Source organism: Diorhabda carinulata, chromosome 8 (genome assembly GCF_026250575.1).
Source record: "Diorhabda carinulata isolate Delta chromosome 8, icDioCari1.1, whole genome shotgun sequence".
NCBI lineage: Eukaryota > Metazoa > Arthropoda > Insecta > Coleoptera > Chrysomelidae > Diorhabda > Diorhabda carinulata.
Window position 1 is genome coordinate 20,931,961 of NC_079467.1, and position 27,920 is coordinate 20,959,880.

Consider the following 27,920-nt stretch of genomic DNA (forward strand, 5'->3'; position numbering starts at 1 on the left):
ACCGTTATTTTTGAGTTGGTTATTATCTAATATTTACTTAAATAATGACCTTATTTCAAAACTACATCGATTCATTGGAAAATAATATATTCCAAAATATATAGGGCGCTCGTATTTTTCCGTATTACTACATAATGCAATAAGCTTCCTGCATTTTTCTCTACCAAATTACTCAAGTTCACTCAACTTTTTCCTGCGGTGTCGGTGGTCGTTTCCCGTCATATTGTCGACGGCGTCTTTTCTCCCGGAGTGCGCTTGGCCATCATTGTCGCTGCGTTTGTATAGACTCAGCGTCATGACGCTCTCCCATATCCGATGCTGAATTTCTTTTGGTAACAGTGCGACGCGGTATCTCTCGGGATAAAGTTAGGTGAGTGCGGAAGTTATTCCGTCGAGCACAGCCGTGCTCATTAATTCCCTACATTCAACAGGTTACCGGGGTTTTAGAGAAACTTTGTTAAGGTAGGATTAATGGATGTGTCCCTTTATGTAATTTGTGTGTACTTTTTCGAACAGTGATCCAATTGATAAAAAATCGTAATTATAGACATGTGAAATTACAATTAATAAAATGTCAGCAATAAAGTAAATTTGAGTATTCTATTATGATTGGAATGATTGATCACGTTCTTGATTTTTCTAGATCTCAATGTCGGAAAAAAAACTAATTAGTTGTAAATGGAAATTCGTTAGTTTTAAAGGTTTTAGAAGGGAATCGCTTTATTATTAGGACAGAGGAAGTATTGCGTATTTTAAAAATGATTTCTCTATTTGTAAACGTCAACATATCATACGTAGTTGTTGAAAAATATTTATTAAGGTCACCTCAATCAAACCCATCCAACATTAAAGAAATTACTAATCCAATAAAACTCAATGAGGATTACTTCTTATCGCCCTTATTTCTCACAGCATATGGCAAATTTTTTATTATTAATTTTACGGAAATAGTTATTTACAATATAAGCATTAGAAGTTCGTGGAAATACAAAATAAAATCACTTTTAACACGTATATCGTACATAATTATAAAACTTCTCTTACAACGAAAACAAAAAAATTGTACTCTTTTGAAAATCTACATAGTTAAGTTTATTAGTTAGTTAAAATAAAAGAATTACCTAATTTGTAGATTTATAAAAGTGTCAGAGGTATACGTGAAGTTATATTTTTAGAAATGTACAAATTCATACAAAAAAAAACCAAAACAAGGTGTCTTTTATATATCCATAGACACAATTTAGACACTTTGGTGTCATAAGTTCTTCTTGAAAGCGTCGATTTTATATTACAATATAGAGCTTCTTCTGCTCACACACGCTTGACAGGCATTCCAGTACAGAACAAGAGGTACAATTTTATGGCAGAGTAAACCAATATTTCTTGATCATATTCTTGACATAATCTCCTGTTACGTAAATGTACAAGTAAAAAAAACAAAATACGGTCGATGAATTATATCTTATAACACTTTTAATGTCAATATGTTTATTCATAAGATGGATTGATTGGATTACCAAAATGTCGTCACAAAAAGAATCGGAAATTAATTAAGAATCGACTGCTGCACGATTCTTACAAATAAATCGATAAGAAGAAGGACACAGCTAAATTAAATTCACAAATTAAGAATTGGTTCGATCATCAAGAAAGGACGTAGTATAAAATACCCTCCAATAATTTATATCGTATCTAGACTAAGTTAGAAAGAATGGACGATTGATAGGATAGAATTAACCAATTTCAACCTTTTCAGATTAACTGTTACATTTCATCTCATTTTTTCCATTATAAATTAATCCCTCTTTCCTTGTAGAGAAGTTTTTTTTCTTCAAGAAGCAAAAAATTTAGTTAAACAAAAAAGTCAAACGGGTTTTGCTTTCTTTATCGGCGTCTGATTGATAAACGAAGGCAATCATATAAAGTTTTTTTCTATTTGAATTCTATGTAGATTATTACCTTAATTTAAAAGCTTTTTTGTCATCAACAACCTTTGTTAGAGAGAAGAGAATTCATACTATTCACATTTCATTTAACTCATCGTAATCATTGAATAAAGTAACTTCACAGCATCAAAACTACTAAACGTTTATTGAACATTATTCATAACATATCATCTATCATTCCGTTTCTACAATATAATTTCTTTTGTAAATCTATACCAAAAATAGAAACCTTCGATCGTATTAATTTGAAAAGTAAGACTGTTCAGAAATAGAATATTCATTTTCTTTCTTTAATTTTTCCGTTATCAAATCAAAAAACGAATAAATATACGAAAGATCATGTCAGAGTTTGGCAAAAGATATTAAATATGTTCGAATCAACAAAAGAAATAAAGCAAGTATGTATGCTAAGACAAAGAAAATAATTGAAAGTCGAACACTGGTAAATGAAAAACATTAAAATATCAAAGACACTTTCCGTACATGACACGGTACTGATGGTAGAAGATGAGGAAACCCTGAACTCAAATTGTTGTTTATGTATAATGAATATGAAAATAAGCGAACAAGAGCTAAAAAGGGGACATGAGGTAAAAATTCAAACTTTAATCAATTTTTTTGGACCATTATAATAACGGACATGTGAGCTGGTGCATTGTCTGGATGAAACAACAGTTGCTTTTCAGCCACATGCGGTCGTTTTTGCTTTTGTTCAAACATTGCAATAATTTCGCATAATACTCGCCGTCGATAGTTTTTCCTTTTTCAAAAATTATCCCACGCGCATCTCAAAAAACCCACCCCATGACCTTGACTGCAGATGGAACGGTCTTTGCCTTCTCTGTAGTCGGTGTGAATGCGACCATATTGTTTTCGCTGTACAGTCACATTCTGCCGCAGCGATTCAGAAAGCGTTAACAGTAGTTTTCGTTTTTTTATCATATCATCAAACCCATGAATGATCACCGTTCTTGACACTAATATTTATAATATAGAAAGTGTATATGAAAAATGCAAATCTTTTTCGTTTTTCAAAAGTGAAAAATTTTATTGTGGAGCATGGTTTTGTACTTTAATAAGAGTTAATATATAAAATGGCGGGTTCTCAATGTAGAAACTACTTTACATTTGTGGACTTTTTATATTAAACTCACAAAGCCCATATTTATCACTAAAAGTTATGAAAGCTTATCTTCTGTGTTTTGGGTACAAATTTGGTGACCAAGATGATAGTTAGGACACAATTGCTGTGTTAGTAATGTGACTAATGTGAACTGGATTAAAGTTAACATAAGCACTATATCATTTTTCATTCCTAGTTGGCTGAAACCTACAAATCCGTTTTGTTCATTTTGTCTAACATATTCCGAAAAGCAATTACATTAAATTGAATATCCTTGTTCCTTGTATACCATCTGCACCACTGGGCGACAGCGATACCAACTCCACAAATCAATCAAAAAAAAATTGATTAAATATCTTTTCAAAAAATCCTTTGAATCCGAGAATTCGATTGAACCACAATTCATTCGTTAAAATGAATTTAATTCCTCATTTGTATCTGTGCTTATTGGAACAAAAAAGTAAAAATTCCCGTTTATAGAGTGAAAACTCGAGAAAGAAACGTAATATAAGAGAATGTAAGGTTAGGTACGTGTTTGTTTTTATAAAAATTGAATAACAGAACATCATTTAATGAAAGAAGGATGGTGGATCAGAATATTATTATTGATCAAATTGAATAGGGAAACGCTCTACTGCAACCGCTCATCATTAAATTTAAATGTGTCCAAGGCTATGGATAAAGAAGTTGAAGAGATTGAATATTCAAAAAAAAACTTTTTTCATAATTGAAACTACTTTAATTGAACCGCGAATCATGAAAGTGATGATCGACTCAATTTTGAAAGACATCTGAATGGAAAGGAATTATCTTGCATGGGGATGCATAAAATTCCAATAGAAGAGCTTGCCAAGCTGAGCAAAGTCATAGGGTCTCGAAAAGTTATTCAACACTCACTTATTACATTCACATTTGTATTTCCTCTGAATGGTTAATAATGGAGGAAAGGAGAAAAGATTCTAAATAGACTTGATCTTGAAATTCATTTGAAACCAACAACTACTACTTGTTCTAATAGAAATAAGTAATTGATTGGCATCTACTTGATTTCTAGTGGTTTGATCTTCTTCCTTATTATAAATTTGTCTGTCGAATTAAATTATATCAATTCCCAATAAATTGATAATAAAAGAGTAAATGATCCTTCAATTCCTTTTAATACTGACAAGATAGTCATAACAAAAAACTGTACAAACGGCAGTTTTGATAATATCTATTTTTCAAATTCTAAATTTCAAAATTTGTTATAAATTTTTTTTACGCAAGTTTATTGATCTAATATTTGAGATTAACAACATATGACGAAATAGTTTATTCAGTAGGTAACCGATCAAAACAGTTGTGAGGATTTCTTTGAAAGTTCTGACCTAGAAATGTCGATGTTTTCGGACAAACCTAGCCCACTAAAAATAAAGTATAGTAAAAATATAGTATACATCTGATCTTATTTTAATTTCTCACAAAGTCTGAATACGGAAACATACATACATAGTCTCAAATTAAATTATCACAAATACAAACATCTTGAGAGACTTGAGAAAGAAATAAAGCGGAATTTGTTTTTCTCCGGGCGAGGATAGTTGTAATAACTATATAATAAATAATATTTATATACAAACAAGTCGGAAAAGTTGCAGTATAATGACATTGGAAAGCAATTACAGCTCCAGTATCCGTTCGAAAATATTTCCGTACACTGAATGCTAGGTTCGATGGAATATTCATAGTGATTGTGTTTTTGTTCAAACCGTTACAATAGTTTTGTAAGGTATTACTTTTGTCCCTTAGATGGATAGACGTAGACCAGATCCATTATAAATTATGAACGATCCCAAAACAATACAAAGAAATATAGTTATTAGTAAGAAGGCTGTACGAATAGAAATATAAAAGGCTTAGTGAATGTCTGTAGGAACAATTGCGTTCCATATTTCCTATCAATGTTGAAATACTTCATTTGAGAATGCCACTAATTACCTTGAATGACATTGACGGACTTTTCAATTAATATTGTTCGACACATAATCAAAATATTACCTTTATCTACAGAGGTTAGCATAAAATCGGCAACACTCTCGAAAAATCAGCAGGTATACAGCAGGAGGTCTCGAGGGTCCATACTTTTTTGCACATTCGCGAACATCTATGCGAAAGTACCTTAATGTTCATTTAGGAGAATGGATAAAAAGACGAAAGACAGAAGACAGAAGGAAACAGAAATAATTTGTTATTTACTCACAGATGAAACATAAAAAAGCATGGATAACCCCTTCAATAATCAAATCTGTTAGCAGAAAAATAATTCATAAGTAGAATTGAAAAACGATTCTAACAATCGTATTTTTAAAATAGAATATTTGAAGGGTAAAAAAAAGAAAAATCGATACGTTAAGATAAGTGCTGCACCCACTGCAACAATAAACACTTCACTGAAAACAAAACAATTTCCAAAGCATACCGATTTCTGAAGCTGAAGATAGAAATAATATGGAAACTCACTGACCAATTTCATTTATAACAAGCTTAACTAGAGTATTAGGAAAAATTCTGGAAGGTAGAGTGAACAAATAATATTTTACTCCCAATTTGGCGATAGATTTATTAGCAAATACTTTTTACAACTCTAGGTCAGGCCGGGTACTTCAGGGACCATCCTCGTACTTAAGCAGCATGATTGCTTTAAGAGCTTACATGATGAATAATTACTCATAGACATTTGGAAAGAGATTTGGGCAAATAAAAAAGTGATATCATTGATTACGTAGAGTACATAGCAGAATAGATTGTAATTAATTGTTTAATCTACATGTACACATTCGTCCCACTAAACAGAAGATGATAAAGCAAAATCTCTTAAGTAAAGTTATAAGATAAAAACAGTGATTCCTTTGATATCTTTTCTCCAACCTAATTGGGATATGTCAGTTGAAAACCCCTCTATATTATGTAAATGATAGACTTTGCTCATATAGAAAATACGTACTTGAGAATATTTTTTGTTTTAGGGTGCATTTGTTATCATTTTTCTCTTCAAAGCATAAGCGGATTTGTCTAAGCATTTTGTTTTTTTGATTCATTATTTGTATCTCAAATGAACATATCTTGATACTCCTTTATGTTTACATAAATATACGTTTGGTTAGACTTAATAATAAAGAACGTTCTACAGACATGTAATAATTTTAAGGATAATCATAATTTTAATATTCCTTGTACAACATCAAACTTAATCCATACACTTATCGAATAGAAAAGATGGAATAGATGAAATATAATTTGTGTACGACTCTTTTTTTTAAACCATTCGTTTATATAAATAAAGTATAAACCTGATTTTATATTAATGCTTGTAATCATTTATCGTTGCAAACGATATTAAGGAGTATATATAAAACATATTCTCTAAAATCTACTCAACCGCGGCTGTATTTTTAGCTTGATGTTTATTGAACAATCTGTAGAAGTCATTTAATTCGATAAGTGATGACATCAAAGCGACGTGATGTAAATCCACGATTGAGATTGATAATTAACCAGTAGAAAATATGTAAGCACGTTTCTAGCCCAATATAAAATAATAAAAATACGATGGATGAATTTTATTTCTTTAATATTTTCTATAATAGCAATAATCTATATCGACTCACATGTGAGATCGTCCGTCCAGTATTTGTCGTGAAATACGAATATTGAACAACGTACTCGTTTCAAGTTGAAAAATCTGTCAAAAAAGCGCACGAATGATTGAAATGTGTTCATGGTGATAATGCAGTAACTTTCAACACTGTTTTTCTTCTCTTGTGTCATATCCGTAACATCTACTTGTGTATACCACTTATTGAAGAAACGTTCGGTTTAACTCAACGCTGGATCCGAAAGTCAATGTTAGAGAGGCTTTACTAGGCACTATACAATATATGGACAATGGTTTGACTTGATTCGCTGAGAAATATCTCACTACACTACGATTTCTATTGTGACAAAATAGAATGACTTTCTTGTCTTAAAAAGACGTGTCGAATATCAAAAATATATGTTCGATTACCGAAGCATAATATTTCCTACCACTTTACTCACTGGCAATAGCATCATGTTACCTCTTGCTTTCCCGAAAATAGAAAATATGCCAAACGTGTCATTATGTCACTATTTCTAATATGGCAAAGGATGCAAGAGTGCAGCTGAATAGAAAATAATTCCATAAATCAATCAAACAAGTAAAAGCAAAAATGACAAAACTACGAAAAAATTTATGACTTCTATAGAGGAACAGTTTATCCAGAACTTCTTCTTTTCATGCCGTCTTCTCTTGAAGGCTGGAGCCAGAATTTCTTCTTCCTGTCGATGCCTTTCTTTCCTTCCATTCTGCCCTGCATTATGCTCTGTAGCAGTAGGTATTTGTCGTTGCGTTATTGTTTGTAAGATGTGTCCTATGTAAGATGTTAATAATTGTCAACAGCTTTTTTGCGACCAATGCGTCTTAGTACTTCGTCGTTGTTGATTCTGTCAGGCCAGGCTATCTTCAGGATGCGTCTATAGAGCCACATCTCAAATACCTCAAGTTTGTTAGTTTGAGCCTTCAAGTCCAAGTTTCCACTCCGTACAGCAATACTGACCACACATAACATTTCATGAATCCTATTCTCACGTAAAGGTTTAGACTTCTATTTGAAAACATTGAAGATGCCTTTCGAACCATTTCAATTCTGATCTTGATTTCTTCGTCTGGATCCATTTGAGCGTTGAGTGTAATATATTGGTTTTCACTTATAACCATGAATTTAGTTTTCTCAATATTTATAGTAATTCTCTCTAATAGGATTTGAAGGTCTTCAGTGTCATCGGTAGTATCATCGGCGAATCTTAAGTTGTTGATGCTCCTCATGTCTCTCCTCCAACACTTTCTGAATAACAAACTAAGAATATAGATTAAATAGTTGTGGAGAAAGAACGCAACCTTGGCGAACTCCCTTTTGAATTATCCAGATAGAGTTAATAAAGGCAAACTTAAAATCAGAATTACGAAAATGTGATCAAACTCCAGAACTAAGTAGATAGGTTCGAGGAAATCTAAGGCGATTTTTAAATATTGCACAAAATATGTTTTGTTTTCCTGTCTATCCAATCTCAATATTGTTATAATTGAATATAAACATCCTTATTTATCATCACGTCAAGAGTAGAAGCTTGGATTCAAGTGATAATAATTAAACAACCATACCAACGCCTCGGTGTTACTATGTCAAGAATTGTGTCTTAAATGTATGCGGAAACATTCTTTCGAACCAATAAATTCTTTCTTCGTGTTTTAATTAAGCTCCAAACAATATTTTTGTCTTAAAGCTCTCAAACTTTGAGCCCATTTTCTTGAATGTTTCGTTTAATACAATATTTTGAACTGAATATATACTGTTAAAGATATTATTGTGACACTTCTCCAGGAAAAGCAGCCATTAATGATTGTGATTGGTATTATTTTGTCAAATTATTTTAAAACCGTTGATGATGTTGATCTCTCAACAATGGTATTGCAACTGATGAAAAGGCCCTGAAAAGAAGAAAATGACGCGTCCACTCTTCAATTATTCTTTCTTTGTATTCTCAATAATAGTTGTTGTACGTTTGAATTAATAATCTTTGTGAGTATCTACCATCTTCAATTTTTTTTCTTTCGAACGACTGCTTTTTGAATTTTCTTAGTCACGTCCTTCTAAAATGAAATTACAGTTAGTTCTGAAAAGAAATAAATGATCTTCTTAGTCTTAGTTTTTATTTTGAAAACCTCTAATGAACAGCTTCTTCCATTTTAAGACCTACGTACAAAGTTTTTGACGCCGAAAGCTGGTTATCTATCGAAAATGGAATTGCAACTAATAAACTGAGTGTAAAAAAATGTATATTAAGTTTTCAATTTTTAATTTCTTTATTAAATTTGCAAGTACAATTTATTCTTAAATGTTTACTGTTAACCGACAATTTCTTTGGTTATTGCCGATAACTCATTTCAAATACAGCTCTAATTATACCTCCACATTTCCGATAATCGAGGAGACAGTGGACAAAGTGGTCAAACCATTTAGATGTGGTTGAATATTCTTAGAACGCAATTCCGTGTGTACGTACAAACAAGTTGATTACAATCCGTTCAAATACACAATTCCTTTTGCTTTTACTGACCCACTGATTAATTTTAGAAACAAAGTAACAGATAAATGGAACTTTCAATATTCTAATTTAAGTTTCCTTTGGCAATTTTCATGCTTAGAATTTCTCCAAATAAAAATTTGTCAAATGTATACACGGTCTAAAATAAACATGCAATAGCGAATATATTTATTTGGGTGAGAAGATGTAATTTCATGATGACAAATAAATCCTCCAACGAATAGTTTTTAAAATATAAGAATAAAGGATCTTGCAACACCAAGATGGTAAATAACTCTTACATAATAAATACAAACAAGTATGTTGTTGACATCAAAAGTATTGAAAAGTAGGGAAATTCTACTGTAACGAAACTTCCTCCAGTGTCATGGAAAGCCAATCTAAGTGCTTTGGTTTAATTTTTTATTCTCAGGATATTCTTTGTAAAGTATTTAAACTCATCGATGAATCACCCTGTGGATATCATTAATATCACTTCACATAAATCTGAAGATAGTAGATGTGTGTATAAATAACCCAAGATTTATGGGTCTGTTTACCCAACAAGGAAATTTGAAAAATATTCTGATTTCTTCAACCATGAGCAAACAATGTTTGCGTTAAAGAAAATTAATTAGATTTCTTGGATAAATTATTCCCATTTTTGTGCGATTACTGCAGAAGATGAACGAGATCTTATATCTGGAAGGAATAAACTGCAAATGATAAAATGAATATTTCCAGAACGTTGAATTACTTATTTATTTCTGGCTTGAAATGTTTGTTTGATTTACTTGGTTACTCATTCGAGCTAAAGATATGATGCGTTGAACTGGGCTAACATCACAGAATATTTCTTAAATTTATACCTGAGCTTGGTATTAATAAATGTTAAATCAATCTCAAGGTAGATGCATATTATTTCATGTTATAGTCCACGGTACGTCAAGGTATGTTTAATTCGGTGACGTGGCACGGTTATTTTCGCCTAGACTATGAAGACTTGCGATCAATCCATGAGTTTTAACCGATTGTTCCTTGGTTTTATTCACACTTACATTTGTGAGGATGGAAACAATTCGTATACGAACTTCACAAAAGGATGTCTTGGTCCAAATCACAGCCCGTTCTTGCGTCTTACAGGACTAACTGGGACTTCGGCCTTTTCTTGACAATATGAAAGAAAAATTTGTTAAAATTTATTATTTTGACATTTTATGAATGGATTATAGGAAGAGCAAAAACTTTTGTGGAAAATATGAAAAAAAGGAAATTCAGTGATGAACCTATCAGTATTTAGGCTCAAATATCAATAACTATTTGTATAGCATCATCCGACTTTTCTTTTTCATATCGTAATTAAATACGCTTTATTTGTAGATGTTTCGTTATCGTATTACCGCGAGAATAAGACAATAGTGAAGAATCAAGTATACAGTCCACTGTGATTTCAAAGATGAATGCAAGAAATTATTCGAAAAAGCTAATGAAGAGAAAGATATTTTGGCATCAGACAGCATAAAACCTAATAATAAATATTCAATCCACAAACAAAGTATCTTTCAAAATAGTCAGATGAAAGAAGACTAACACCGTTGTTGAATGTCTCGACTGCTATGAAATATGTACTATATTTGGAGATAATTCTGTTAAATAATCACAATCTCTGCCTCTTTCCAATAATAGTGTTGCCCGTCGAATTGACGATATAGCTAAAACATACAGCATCAAATCTTTGAAAAATTTGGTGTTGAATTTTCTACTCAGCTTGACAAAGCAACGGATAGCAATAATAACGCATTGCTGAAAGTGATAGCACCCGTTTTGTTTGTTATTTTAGATGAAACGGTGGAAAAATTGCGTCAGATATTCACCTTCATTTATTCATTAATGCAAATGCTTTGTATCTTATTAACCAAAATCCAACTTGAAAAACATGAATTTCAAACAACTTTCCAATGGATATTAATCTCCAATCTGCCCACATATTCGTACATTTATTCTTTAATCGTCATATTCCATATAGCGAATAATCTCTATATGAAAGTGATACTTCAGTCAACAATACATTTTGTGTTAAATAAAGTACACACACTTCACTTTGACTTCGGATTCTATATCCACATTCCAACAATATCAAAACTTCGATACTCTGCTTTTCTCACAATACCAATTTCGTTTAATGAATCAAAGGGAACACTTCCAGTATATAAATTGATCTATCAGACATTTCAATTTAATTCTGCATAACTATGCTCAAAGCAGGAAAATTCGAAGCTGATACTTTAAAAAATGCAGGACAATCTTTTGAGTAAAAGAAGTCAACACCAAATTGATAGGAAGGCACATAATATGTGAATACATCCGGGGATATATTATTTTAATAGAATATGTTATCAAAAATCCTCATCATACAGCGATACAAGATGTATCTGTTTCAATACCTCAGATACAAACCAATTCTGAGTATGACTTAGTTCTTTTATTAATAATAATCATCCTAATTATGTTAAATGTACAGAATTTCACATTCAATCAAGCAACAGTGAAAAACTTCTCCATTTCTTTTTCGCTGACCTTTCCGCTTCTTGTAATTAATCATTCAGGTACTGTCGGTTTGATAATAACATTTTCAATGTTAACCACGTATCGAATGCATTCTTGCTACAATTTTTATTGACAGCCACGTTTCTAATTTAATTTACGGGCGTTTACGCTTCGAAAAGAATTAAGTACGCAAAAATAAGGAATCAAACTTAACACTGTATCAACTTTCTTTCTTCCAGTGTAATCCACAAAATATGTTTTGGAAATTTCTCCTCAACAAATCTTCCTTTGTATATTTCCTCACCAATAACATAGTTGTCCGCTATATTTGTTAGCAAGTGATTTTCGGTTTGACGGTACAAGCTACTGAGCCTCATACAACTACTATAACATCTACAAATGTGGCCACGGACAGAAGGAACGATTTCAATTTAAGCTGTACTTTCGTTAATTGCAATATTTATACTTTTCACTAAACAAGGGAATAATCAAATTTATCCATAGTGAATCACGTAAACTATTTCTTCTAATATTCAAACGTGTATAGTTTAATTTTTATAACTGATAGTGAATAAAAATTTAAGCAATAATCAAACTAATAGCGGAAAAATAATTCTTGAGATAAAGATAAAATTACTGATAAAAACATTAATGTCACTATTATAAAAAACGTAGAGTGCTTTGTGCGAAATAGAAACCACGCCACACTTTTATAATAGAGACATTAATTTTCTCATCAGTAATTTTATTCTTATGCCAAGTTTGCAGTCTATGAAAAATAACTTAATGAAACAAAACAGAAACTAATTAAAGCAGTTCTATTTGATTTCACTGGAGACTGTTCTAGTGAAACGCATCATTGTAATATTATTACCAAGTATAAGGATATATTTCATTTTCCGTACACTATAGTGTACTCCAGTACCGAAAGGACTAGTGTAATTAGCTGTGGAAACTATTAAACTTCATCAAACAAACTGCGAACTATTAACCCTATCAAGAAGCGCTTACATCAAAAGGATTAAATAAGCCGCCCTTTTTATGTAGACGTACTAAGTTATATCATTAATCATCTGGATTGAAGCAAAACTTAGATACCAACGTCGAAAGTAATTGAGGCTCTTTTGTAACTAACTGCGAAGTTTTCTTGGGGTGAATACGGTAAATTTGAACGTAAATTTTTTCCAGCTAAAAGGTAACAGCGGATTTTGAATCTATGCATGTTCCTCTCGAAACTGTAATGAGTTGATACAAAAACGGTTTCATCCCTATAAAAAATCCACGAAAATAATGTGTATCATTCCCAAACTCATTATATTTCACTGCAGTGCCGCTATAGTATTAACAGCACTCTCTACTGTTGTGGGTAATTTTACTTTAACAATGTGAGCTTAAAGGTTATGTAACCCTCTGTTGAATCTTCGGAGGATGTAAAACGATCAGTATCTTGATAAATAACTAAAAACGAAATGAGCGATTCATTAAAAAAATATTTGAATCGAAATACAACATGTGATCCGTCTTACCAATAACTGATACCTTCTCCAAACGCATTAAGTTCAGAAGAAAAAATAAAGAGGGAACCAGATGTTCATGGGAACATGCTACTCCTGAAGCGAGGTAGTAATTTGGAAACAGCGATAATCAAAATACCAAGGAGTGTATTATGGAAGAGCCTAGGAAGGAGAAACATAACCAAGAACTTGAGAAGAAACATATGGCTATATGTTGATGCTTCCGTTATAATGAGATCACAATTTTCTGGATTACTTTCCATATATAATTCTAATAAATGCGAGATATTACATCAAACCAAAATGTGAATTATTTATAACAATCTTGCTGCAGATTACCAGTGTTTAAGTCAAAACCTAGTGTCAATTTCTGTTCTGATTGTTTTACCTAAACTGTTTTAATTTTTTGATGCGCTAGATCCATTTGAAACCGTGCATATGAAGATTATCTTTTATAATGTACTTAATCCAGTTTATCTCGCATGTATAGTTGAGACACATGTTGCAGGTCAGTTACAAAAACATCTCATTGTCCATTTATTTTGACTTTACATAACTGGGGGATGATATTGTTAGTATTTTGTTTCCTTTGTTTGTGTTAGTTTTGTCAGGTAGCTTTAAACGACTTGAAGTTCTATTAGCGTTTCTTTTAGGTCTCTTGTTGAACGGCATTAGGTTGATGCTTCTATAATTTGGAAACTTAAGAGCTCGCATGTCTCTTAATAAGTACTTCAGCACATGAAACAAGTGGGTACCAAGGTTAGCTTTCAATTTGTCAGTTTTTGGTTGTCAGAAGTTTTCCTGTTTGTCTACATTTACCTCGCGAAACAGATTTAGCTCTATGTGACTTCTTCCCAACTTCCCAGCTATTAATTATTATATTTAATCTGAGAATATCCGTATTGTCGACCAGCACAGTACTTTGAAGAAGTCAATTACAGCATTGTTGTACTTCATATTTCATTCATTAAATGACTTCATGTATTATTATACCTCGTATGTTGATAATTTTATATTTGATATATTGTTACCCTTATCAAATTTTGAAAAAAAAGACTATTTATGTGGGGAAAACTGATTGCAGCCATTCAATTATCGATTGTCATCATGAAATGATAAATTCGATCTTGTGATTTTTTATTCTAGGTATGTAGATGTAAATTTTTTGTCTCGCGGATAATTGGCATAAATGAAATTCCATGCTCTCGAATATCGCCGATGAGTATTCAGGTGCGAAAATATCTACGAATAAAACAGACACAAGAAATCTAATAAGATAAAAAAGAGAATGCAGGTTTCAAAAGCTTATTGAAAATTCTTATTCATCGTTCAGAATACGAATCAAATCAAATAAAGTTACATGCAACAATAGACGTGAACGACTTGATGGGATCCAAATTATCTAACAGTGAAATTCCAAATTTGAAGATTATTTCAAACCCATGTATTATTTTGATTATTTATCCAATCCATATTCCAATATGAAAAGGGCACTCTACCAAATTCGACCACTTTGGTGTATTGTTAATACACTCGTGGGAAAAAATCGACTCAGACGGCACTCTAGCAATCGCAAGGCAAAAAACTGTATCAGTTAGATGCGGTTCTGAAATAAAAAAGTGCACATTCGAGAGAAATAACCGTTTCATTTTCAACATATCGCAAAGAAATCGGGCCCTCACTGGTGTTCAAGTTCAACAAGAGCTCAGACAAACGCAAAAAATGGCTGTAAGTGGCTGGACAGTTAGAAGAAAGCTTAAGGTAACTAACCTTGAGCCCAAAAGGCTCTGGCCCCAAAATAACCCAGCCTACGGAGCAGCCCGTTTACGATTTGCCTGTATGGTACCGATAGAAGAGAACGAGTTTACGACCTTGGGAAAGATTTGCGCAGTAGACGGAGTTGAATGGCGAACCTATACATAGAAGAAATTTTAGAAAATCACTTGTTTCCCTACACCAGTTTCATCCCGAATCTTCAGGTAATTCAAAAGTATTAACAGGATGTTGAAATTGCCGCTATAGATTGGCCAGCGCGTAGCCTGGACTTAGATATTATCGAGCATATATGGAATGAGCTTAAAACAAAGTTCGGGATAGAAATAATGCCACGAAATCGTAATTGAATATCTTTCCCACTAAAGAATGAAATAGCATAGAACATTAAGGTAATAGTCATTATTTTATAGGCCAGATTTCACCTCAAGCTCTTAGCTCCGACCTTTACAAGAGAGAACTGGAACTGAAAGAAGACTTTCTCTTCCATTATAATAACGAACCGTCCTGTTGACTCGCAATCTTTTGACTTTTAAAATATTACTCTTTGTCCATATTCGCTGTACTTACCTTGTTCAACCCTATCGTACTGGACCTTTTCAAAAATTAAAAAAATTGCGATATAACGACGTTTCCAGAAGAGATCCAAAGAGTCGGAAAAGAAGATATTAAGGAACATTTTATAACGTAAGTGCCTAATTTTCCTCTTCTTGTCATTTCTGTACCTTTCTTCGAAATTGGGAAAGAGATTCCTCTTTCAATACTTCGCTTATTTTTCAATAATAGAAAAATCAAAAATTATTATTATTATTATTATAAGGTAACGGTGATGTAGATGATTGCAGCTGATTAGGCCTCCGTGAGAGGCCCATCATAGTTTAGAAACACCTTATTTATAACGAAATCTGCACCCTTCTGACTACTTGTACTACTACTATTCTAAGAAAAATGTAGAAGAGTATTTTATATTAGTGAATATATATGCATAAACCCATTTCAAAACCCTTTAATTCACAAATTGACATAGAGTTCCGAAAGGTTAGTAATCCAATAAAGAATTTTTATCATTTTTTGTGATAAAAAGGAAACTTTCTCATTACCAAAGTGTGACGACGTAATTATATAAAAAATGGTTACCGCATACAAATCTCGAAGGTATACACTTTCAGATATAATGAAATAATCGAAGCTCTTTAGAAAATTCTGTTTTCACTTGAATTCGTCGGCCTTAGGGAATAACGAATGAGTGGAAGATATGCTCGACTAGTTTTTCAAAGATATTTCCGTCTTCTTAAAAGCTCGTACGTTCGAGATAACAGCAATTAAAAAGAACCGGTGGGAAATGTCTCAACTTTCAAAATTTCCATTTTCCGGATAATTAAAAATAAACAGAATAATAAGAATATAATATTGATGCCGTGTTTTTGGAAAAGATTAATTTTACTTTTCTTATATAAAAATTTATAAAGCGCTTCACATTAGTTGCGTAAGAGCATGTTTCAATTTTTATTCTATTTTTGGGCTTTTTATATGTATGTGAACAATTTCGTATGAGCTATTTTTATGAAAATGTCTTAAAAAATATCAGATGCGCATCCGCTGGTTAGGTTAGGTAATGAGTTTCTAGGAAGGCTGTAGTATACCGTGCAGATACTCCAAAATTACTCAAGAAATGGTTAGAACAGTTTGTTGATATAACTTCTATCAATTTTTTCATAAACTTGGACTAAATAAAAGCTGGTTATATAAAAATAGTGAGAACTGGTTAGGAGAATCTAAATATCAAGACTGTTTAGCTGCTGTTAAAAGCTTGTCAGTATTGAATGATGTTGCAGAAGGAGGCGTTAAACTAATTTAAGAGTACAACGATTTGTTTACAAAAGATGAAGAACAGAAACAATTCCCCATTCAAATCTTAGATGATTATATAGAAAAAGGCATTAAAAATACGAAAGAAAGCTTGCTTAAGTCTCTGAGTGACGAAATCTAAATATTAAAATAGTTTATACTGATGTAATTCTAAAATTAAAATATCAAATTGAATATCTTTTATTTTTTCATTCAATAGACTAAATCAACTTGGCAAAGTTTTGAATTAAAATTTATGTTTATTGTTATTTTGATCAAATATTGTTATTTTTATTGATTTGAGCTCTATAATTTTTTATATTCCGAATAAAATTGTATTTTTCCTAAAAAATTCCCAAAAAAATGATGATACCGAAAAGTTAACTTCGATCGTGTAGAGTCACGTGTTATTTTGTAGTGAAGAAAAATGTTTCCAGTGGCTTTTAATCAAAAAGAAGTTTTTTAGGGGGCGTCGCAAACAATGTTGAACGATCACCTAAAAGTGAAACTATGAATATAAGTGGATTTAAACTCTTCAAAAAGTTAACACCACGTATTCCCTGGCACCATCTATGGCGTCTGATCCATAGTTACTTATTTGATGCTAAACCTGAACGTAAATGTGACAACTGCAATTGCAAATTGACTATAAAACAAATAATCGCAGAGTATCCATCTATCATCATATATTAAATACTAATATTTAACTTGTACTGCTAAAAAAATTCAATAGCTAATAACCAGGATATGGTTGGTGCGAATTTTGTAATAAAGAAAATATTTTTCATAAACTCTATTGACATCACTCACAAACAATCCTGACTTTGAATCACTCTAAGTTTTCTTCATTAAATTTATGAAATGTAACTAAAAAGAATCCAAATTCAACGAATCATAAAATGAACAATATTGAATCACTCTATAAATTTCACTGTTATAAAATAACAATAAATTTTTTCGATTCAGTGCAGTAATGTCTCATCCAATTCTCAATCAGAATATGTGCGTTAGACTTAGAAGACGATTAGTTTGAATCATAAGTCATAGCCCTTAATAAATATGAAATATAATCAAAATAAACCTCTAACAATAATTACTTTTTATTTATAAGCAATTTAGCCAAACACTGTCTTCAAGCTTACAGACGACACCTTAGAACAAAATTAAAATGGTGTAAATAAACGGTTTAGATTTATAATTATGAATCACTGATAAATAATACCAGTTCATTAATTCACCGACTGTTTTAGTAAATCATAGTGTTAAGATTGATTATAAATAAACTTTCAAATAGTACAAAGTTATATATTGGAAATGAATACTATATAAAAATAGTTCATAAACATTATACCTAACTATAGAGTTGAATCATGAATTGAAAAAACCGAGAAATGAGTTCAAGATAAAAGATTATCTCTTCAGTAAAATAACAGAACAATGAAATCTATCTCAAGATATAAGAATATTTTTTTGTCAACATATATCTCACTTTTTTCAGATGAATACGAGGTTTACTACCTTAGTTTTGAGATAGATAAATAACAACAAATATTTATAATTGTATATGACTTTATCAATTAAATCAATCAATTCACCTGAACATACATGAATTTATGTGATTCGCCCTCAATCAGAAGACATTAATCGACATGAAATGACAGTCAACTTCAATCGGCTTTAATGGACTGTTCATTGACAAGATCTGACAAAAGTAGACGCCAAGAAATGACAGTCAACTTCAATCAGCTTTAATGAACTGAATCGACAAGGTTTGATAGAAGTAGACGCAAATTCAACCGAACATATATGAATTTATGTAATACGAACTCAATCGATATGAAGTGACAGTCGACAAGCTTGTATACCAATTATCTATTATATAAGATGTATCCCTTCACTATATAGAACTAAAACATGTTATTTTAACGCTTTAACCGCTTCTTCAGGTGTAGAAACGTTCACCTTGCAATTTATTGTTGATCTGCGAGAATGAGAAAAAATCATTGGGAGCCAAACAAAGATTATACGGTGGATAATCCATCAATTCAATGTTTTGACTGTTCAGTTTTTTCAAATTGAGCGGTTTCCAGCGGCAACAAATTTTTTTAACAGCCAGATGTTCATGCAATATTGAATGTATGCGAGTGGAACTAATGCTCAAGTATTGCCCTAATCTCACGGTATGTCACATGACTCTCTTGCAAAATCAGTTCACGCTCATCATCGATGTTTTCTAGAACAACCGCCGATTTCGGTCGACCTTTACAAAATTCATTCTGTACCTAAGTGCGACCACGATTGAATTCGTAAAACCAGCGAAATGCGGTGGATTGAGATAGTGCTTTACCACCAAAGATCAAAGCGATTTTATTGATACATTGATGTTGGTTAGGTTAGGTTATCAAGCACTAAGATAGCAATGTCAGATTTCACATATTCACATCAGTGTTGCCATATTTCAGCCCTCGTACAAAATTTGCCTTGGACAAGCACAGGAAACTTCAAAATGCCAAATTTCCAATAGCCATAGTCATTACGCGGAATTCAAAACATACAAAAAATCATCGAAATCATTTCGTTATCCTCCAATCATTAATGCAGTCAAATAGTTTCTTCTAAAACGTAGCCAAGAGTCCTTTAGTTCTCAGAGACGAAATGTAGCTAGAGAGAAAATGCAAACTCAACAAAAAATTTTAACGAATTTGATCATTTACGTATTTTTATTATTCAAATTTGTACGTAAGTAGTTGTCTTGCAAAAAACTATCTTTTATGAAAATTTCTAATGTATTTTATATGAATATTTGTTGAATTCCTATATCTACTCTATTTATAAGGGTTAAATGAGGAAGATGACGTAATTATGTAAATTAGACCAACACACTTTCTAATTGAGTCATTTATTGATTTATTGATACTTTCATTCATAAATTGTTGAGAGGTTGTTCCAGACATTTTATTTACAGACCTCGGATATAATTAATTAAAACTTGAGCCGAATGCATGAATGAAATTTTAAAATCAAAAATGTTTCTGTGACCCATATGTTTATAAATATACAACTGTTTTATTAAGAAGTATGAAAATATCTTCATAAATTACGACCAAATATTTTTATTGGTTAAAAACAGAGATAAGTGCCAAATATAAATAACCTCCAGGTCTGCCATTTCAGTTGATTTTCTTATTACGAATATGAGTGGAAATCTACTCCAAGTGTTATTGTTGCGTTATTTATTGAAAAAATATTATATTTTATAATTGCTTCGATGACAGCAATCTTAACAGTGCATATATGCTTTTGTAAAAAACAACTGATTTCTAGAAAAAAACCAATAGCAATAAGGCCAAGTTATACAAAAACTATAAAAATTACGTAGCACATAACATTGAAACAACAGCATTGAAATAATCAGAATCAGATTTGAGAATAACACCATATAAACATGAATTCCTTCAAACGCCTAGGTCGCATTTTGAGACCCATCTATCGTTATTGGTAAGTTGAATAACTCAATTCAAACAACTATTTATTAAGAAAAAAAAATAATTAATTAAACTTTGGTACAATAATGCGACTAGCGTACTCTATGGCTATCAAACTACTAAGAACCCAGTATCCGTGTACAAGCCGTCTTAAATACTAAATCCTACCATCTAAAAAATGTATAACTAATTATAGAAATGGATATTCATAGTCTAGAATCACATTAAAATGAAATAAAGTAATTTGATAAGTTGATGTAACTTCAAGTGTTTAAGGGACACTTGGAATCACTTAACTATGAGGTTAATTCCCATTAGGAGTGGTCAGTGTACAACTTGCACTAAGAAATGAATCATAACCAATACAATAGTGAGTAGAAGTTGAATAGGTAAATTTATGACTCTTCAAAGTCACATTAATATAAGACAGAAATTAGGTAATCCGAGACGTTAATGGAGGGTGAAATAAGCGACACTTAACTATTTGATAAACAGATTCTAATGGTTCCCATCAGGTTGTGGTGAGATAATTCGTAAATAAAATAGACGAAATTCATTTGTAATAATACCAATAATGATTTTTACACCTATATCCAACGTTCATTTAATGAAGTTTTTAATACGATTTTAAGGTAAAGAAGCTCTATCATTTCTTTATTATTTGATGCTTAGAGATTACTAGTGGGGGTGATAATGAAGGTATCAAACTATTTCCTAATAGCAAACAACTACTTATTACTGAAAATGAATGCGGAGTTAGCAGATATTGAATTGTAATAACATGATTTTCTTTGTATAATTATTTTTCAAATTTGATTGATGCTCGATCAATTATACTTGGTGTTATAGGAACTATTATATTCTAATAATTCCGCTATTGAGTAAAGTTAAACTTCAGTCATAGATAATAAAGAAAAAACGCGAGAAAATGGAAATGGATAAAAATGGTTGTAATGTGTATAGTCCAGTCATTTAAGCTTAAATTAGGTAAGAATCTCGGAATTCGAGATACCCAGCTGTAAGTCTGTAAATACTTGTATATTGACACTCTAAAAGTTGTCTCAAAACCTACATATGGTAGCGTGTTCGCAACTATTTAATTTCAAGGTCAAATGTCACAAAAATCGGTTTTTTGCGCTTTTTTTGTAAATATCTCATTCCCTATGGGTTTTTTGCCATTTATATGTATTATCAATATTGTAGAATACAAAATTCTCTACAAATTTTGTTTGAAAAAATTTTTCATGCGGTGAACCGTTTTCGAGATAGAGGGCGGAGAGCACGCGGTCACAGCATACCTTCAGGTCAACCGGTGCCTCCGCTCGAAAACTCACCATACATAGTTGATGAACTATCGATAAATCAATGATTATAAGTATTTGTCAATTTTTATTAACTATCATATTATATAAATATATAACTATCATTTTCTTCATGCATTAAATCGATATCTATTCAATAATACTGATAACCTACTGAATATACTGTTTATACCACCACAACACCAACACTAACAATTATACTGTCAGACGCCCGTCTCGATAACCAAGTTATCGTCTTCAGAGACTGAAGGTAAGCAGTGGTGGTGTAAACAGTTTATTCAGTGTGAATATCGCCAACGGTTCCAGAAATTCCAACTTAATACTGATAACCGTTTCTGTGCTTTTTAAAAAGGGAAAAAATCATTTTTAAAAGTTTTTAAGAAACTGACAAATTTGGACGAACTAGCTGCAGCATTTGAGGAAGAAAATTGTTCGGCCCAGAGATTATTAGAGAGTCAAACTTGGTTAGGGCATGATTTGGAACTCCAGGTATGGGGTTGGACAATGTGAAACGATTTTCTAGAGCCTATCATGACAATTTCACCACTTGCTCAACAAGATTTTCTAAATACAATTTTCTGCAACTGCAAGTGTGGTTCGCGATGCGAATGCAGGAAAGCGGGCTTGCAATGCTCTTTAACTTGTGGCCAATGTAATGGGCAAGTTTGTCTCGATGCTCTACCATGGGAAATGAGATATTTACAAAAAATTGCAAAAAAACGATTTTTGTAGCCTTTGACCTTGAAATTTAATAGTTGCATACACCCTACCATATGTAGGTTTTGAGATAACTTTTAGGGTGTCAATATACAAGTATTTACAGTCTTACAACTGGGTATTTAGAATTCAAACTCACTATAATGACTGGACTAAAATTGTTCGCGTTGAGTTCGGGAGCAGTGGAATGAATTTTAACTTTCTCAATAGCGGATTTTTCAGCTAATTATAGCTATATGACTATATGACCAACATTATTTTACATTTCTGTACCTATATATACCTATATGTATATGTATATATGTACCTTTATATATCACAATATACTGTTTTAACTTTGTCGTACAAAATATATATATGCTGGGCGCGTAAAACATTCCTTCACATAGTTTTTATGGTTTGAACATTGGAAAATGTATACTATCTTGGATAGTTGATATTTTGCGGATACTTTATGTTGGAGACGATTGGGGGCGGGAGGGTCTGTTAAAAATTTAGACTATCTTTTAACGCCAGTCCTTCCCCGCCCCCTATCCTCAATCCCTATCCAACATTGAAGATACTTAGTTACGATTAATGTAATGACACAAAAATAATATTCTATAATTCTATTTGAATATGAATAATGTCTTTCAAATAGAAATTCCCTCCCCAAAATACTGACGGTAATGAGATCTAGGTCTTCCATAACGAATATCTCGCCAAAGTTGCCCAATATTCATCAACCTAACCTAACCTATCTAAATTTTCAACCTCGAAACAGTATTTGAAGGAATAATTTCCGCGCCCTATATATATTAAATTAATCAGCATAATTTTCTCCACAACATACTAAAATTTCAAGGAAATCGGGCGTATGCAGCCTAAACTAAATACTTACCAAATCTATTATTTTAACAATTCTAAAATGCTAATCGAAACAAGATTTGAACCAAAAATTTTAATTTTTGATTGCACTTTAATGGAAATCTGTTTTATCAACTTTTTTCTTCATTCGATTTATTTTAGGATATTGCTCAGTTGTTCACTTTCTCCCATAATTTATCACCTAAAGCTGCGAGTTGGAAATCAATCCCATTCACCCCCCTCCCCCATAAAAGACAGAATTATTGCGGTTTGTGACATAATTTTCATACTGTGTATTCTGAAATAAATAAAATATAAAATTTCTACTAACATATGTTGATCAAAAAAATCAAAAAAATTGAGCTACTGTTAAATCGATTACTGAGGATATAATTAACCCTGCGTTATTATTTACATTTTTTACGTATACTTATCCTACACATTCTAATTATAGTTGAGTCAATATAGATAAATGTGGGAATATGAAAATTATTATAAGCACTTCAGTTTATATAATGATGATTCATTGGATATAATATATTTCTATCAATATTATTATCCCTTCACCTTAAAATAATAAGCAAACTTTGAAAATATTTGAGTTGTTGATGTATACGAATATTATTACCACTAATTTAAAATCAGTCAATTTTTAATTTACTTCGTTGATGCCTTCAATTATACTCGCACCAATAAAAACTGTCACAATTAATAAAACACATGGACTAACGTTTATCGATATTGCTCGAAGCGACCGAATATTTCCTAGCGAATTAAATATATAAAGATTAAACGCATAATTATACTAAATGCGAAAAAGTGTTGAGTAATTAATTAAAGACACAAACAAACCGCTATTTCCTCATGGAGATTGTAGTCCTGTGCCAATAATAAACTAGAAATAGCAGACGATTTCAAAGCAAAGAAGCTACTAACAATGTTGTTTATATTGTACTTCTTCTTATTATTAAATCACCGTGTTACTAATATTTCACGACTATTCATGCATCTTATTGTACAAACTTATTATTAAGATCTATATCTAAGCATTAACGTTCCTCATGAATAGTCTTCTTTTCAACCAATACTAGCATGCCAACCTTCAATTTTTCATACACTGTTTTTGTAAACCTCTGGTGTCTCCAAGAGTACCGTGAGCGAATTACTTTTGTGACTTCAATGGACTCATTAGGTTTCCAAGAAAAGAAAAAATCGCAAACAGCTCTGACTCTCGTTTCGTGTTTGACCAAAAAATCAGTCACAATCATCCAGGAATGTGACGCTGCATTATCGTGAAAAATCCGTGAAATATCTGCCTACAAATCCAGTCCTTTACGATAACTTTGACCCACTAAAATGAATTTATAGTGAACTACCCTACGGTATTCGAAGTTAACGATGAGCATCACCTTGATTTATTAGGCTTAGGCTCATTTTTGGACCACCATTGGCTAGATTTTTGTGCAATTCATATGACATATTCATACATCCATTCTGGTTTTTTAAACGAGCCTCTGATATATCTTGAATGCGACAGTACGATTTTCTCAAATTTGTTGATATTATCGTTCTCATCAGAGGTGAATGGACCACTTACAGGTTTTTTTGACGACCTCACGACCTCTACTGAATGTTTTGTCTCATTCAAATAGTTTCGTTCGCGATATAGTAAACTTCTTAAAACACGTCTGCATCATTTTCAACAATTTTGTAACCATAATTGGAAAAATAAAATTTCAAACAAACGCGTTGCTCAGTTTTTTTTTTCTCACAGTCAATATTGGAAAAAACTCTCCTCGTAAGCAAACAGCTAAAAAACACACTATTACACACATTATTTAAGATATAGCGCTCAAACGTCACATGAACATCAAAAAGATTGTAGTGATTTAAGAAAAAAAAAATTACCGATTCGATTCCGCGCGAGCTAAAGAACTAAAGCTTTGTAAAAACTATTTAACATAAAATAGAAATAAATAAAGTGATTTCAACAATCTGACGACTGTTCTTGTTGGATGTCAAGACTATTAAGAACACACTATGCGTGTATAAGCTCTATTAAATAATAATCCTATTTTATAGGATATAATTAAAAATATTTATTATCGTTAGAGACACATCAACACGTACAAAAATAAGAGTAAATGTCTAAGAAACATATGGAATCGCTTAAGGACGTTGGCTCCATCAGGGAACGTTCAATTTACAATAAATTTTAACGAATACAATAGTAAGTAGAAGTTAAATAAGTAGATTTATGAGTCTTTTCATTCATATTAATGTAAGATACATATTAGGTATAACTTAATATATGGTTAACACATCTTAAATGGTCCGGGTCAAATTTGATTAAATTACAACGTTGTTTCTTTGTGAAGATCATAAATAAGAGGTTTATTGAAATAACAAGTTGATCTCACCACCAGAAAGTTACCTTGAAGATTGAATCATTGAATCACAGTTTGGCCACGTAACCACGTCTTCAGTTTTCTAAAGAGGTGCTATATCATGACTGTGAATGGCTTTTTTCTCAAACTTTTGTCACATTGGCACTATAAGTATGTACAAGATGTACGTCACTTTTCCAATCTAAAACACCGTAAACATTTTCTCCTTAATCAAATTCTACTTAGATATTTTGTACTTGTTGGAAAGCGCATTTGCATCCATTGCTGTGACCACTATTTAGAATTATCTAGAATCTAAATCTCATGTCCAGAAATAATAGACTCTCTCTATAATATAAGAAGTAGAATGTGGTACTATTCGCTTTAGTTTGTAGCTGTCGCTCTAAATTTTTGGTTCCTAGTAGCACACAGCTTTCGATAATTATGTGAGAAGTTTCTCACGGCTCTGTCAATCACACACAACTCAACTAGGATTCATATCACACTTCGTAACTCTTAAAGTGCAGCAGATGAAGAATTTTCTTTACTATGTTCTCGAGAAGTTCTAATAATTCTTCAACTTCCAAAATATGAAGATTGATAATGGCTATAATCCCTCAAATTTTCAAAATGATAGCTCAAAGGACTGAACCTTATCACACTAATGAATCATCCAACATGTATTCACAATTCAAATTAGAGTAAATTGAATAGAAATTTGTTTCAAAGAATCCGTTCTATAGACACTACTAAAAAACCTTGTTAGATAGCACGTCACATCTTTAATCTCAGAATTTACCATTTTATTAATAGTAGTGTGCAGAGTTTCATATTTTTCAGATGACTGATAATGGGTGGAAACGAATTTGTTAAATAACCAAGTTGCCTCGCACAAATACAATTGAAGCTAATGAATGAAAGCGTGTTAGAATCGTGACGGATTTTTAAATTCATCTTTACTTAATCAAGTCTCTTTTAATCCCATTTGTCAAGTTAGTCAAAATTAACTAAAGAATCGTTTGTGGAAATTATTGAATTTATTCATAGGTCGAAGCTTTAGGGAATGAGAAATATATTTAGCATATTCATCACAAAATTACCAATAGAGCTCGTTATTATTCTGTTGATCAACCACCTTTTTTTTTTAATATATCAAAACATGTAAATAAGTTTTATTGGTGTGGACACGATGAATTATTAACCATTAATTATACAATCTGATGCGGTGATACGTTCAAAGCAAACTTGAACTGAAATGAAAATTTAATTAGATTCTGTTTGTTGCCAACGCTCGTTTTTACCATAATATCAATTAGTTGATTGGCCAATTTATTTTCTCTATAAATATAGAAAAAGATATTTAACGAGGAAAATATCTTACACCCTCCGTCCACATCTGTCCAAATCAAAGTGTTTCCCAAAGTAATCCAGTCTCTTTTTATAATTATACTTCAACCATGCGACAGAAATTTCCTAAAATTCATCCACTCGTAGTTCATTAAACAAATTATTTGTTTCTTATCTGTTTTTTATTTACATAAAAAACTCGTGAGGTAAGTACTGCATATAGGTAACTACAAATTGTGCTAAATTAATAGAATCGGGTCATTTCTTACCTGTAGAACTTCTATTTACTGAGCTAAAGCTATTGAGGTGAAAATGTGTACAGCATTCGGACTATATCATTTGACCAGATTTCAGAATCTCATTTATTTCCTTTACAGCCTTTACAACCATACATACAGTATCACAGTTTTCGATTTGGTATTTAAATTTCGTGAAATCACTTCATGTGGCATACAATAAAATTAAGTTATATTGTAAAGTCAGCCGTTTCCAAAATATTTCAAACTGTTCATCATTTTTTTCAGTGGGAGGTAGTGAAGGGCTGATGGAGCTAACAAAACCAAATTTCTATCACGGAAATCTATTACACACATACGATCAGCTACAGCATACTCGCCATGATTTCACACTTTTAAAATGTTCATAACTTTCAACAGAGACAATAATTAACAAAACCCTTTTCACAAAACGTAACCCAAATTTTACCAATGGAATGTGCATCGAAATTTGACTAGTGGTTTTCGATAAATCTCTAGCAACACCATTTACGTTCATAATATAAAAATACTTTCTAGATTATCTATTTAACCAAAGGGTTTGGATAAATTTAAACACACGGTATTTCTTATAATTTATTGACATAATACATTAACAATACAAACGTTTCCTTAAAATCAAATGAATGCCGCTATTTCAGAGTGG

At 31.7% G+C, this 27,920-nt stretch overlaps 1 protein-coding gene across 1 annotated transcript in view; it reads left to right on the forward strand.

Annotated features, from left to right (window-relative positions):
* Positions 1–337: 337 nt before the first annotated feature.
* Positions 338–27,920, forward strand: part of LOC130897310 (vasoactive intestinal polypeptide receptor 2-like) — a 97,679-nt gene continuing 70,096 nt past the window's right edge. Inside the window, exon 1 of the mRNA XM_057806088.1 lies at positions 338–462. The gene's annotated coding sequence lies outside the window, so the exon portion shown is untranslated. The remainder of the gene's footprint in view (positions 463–27,920) is intronic.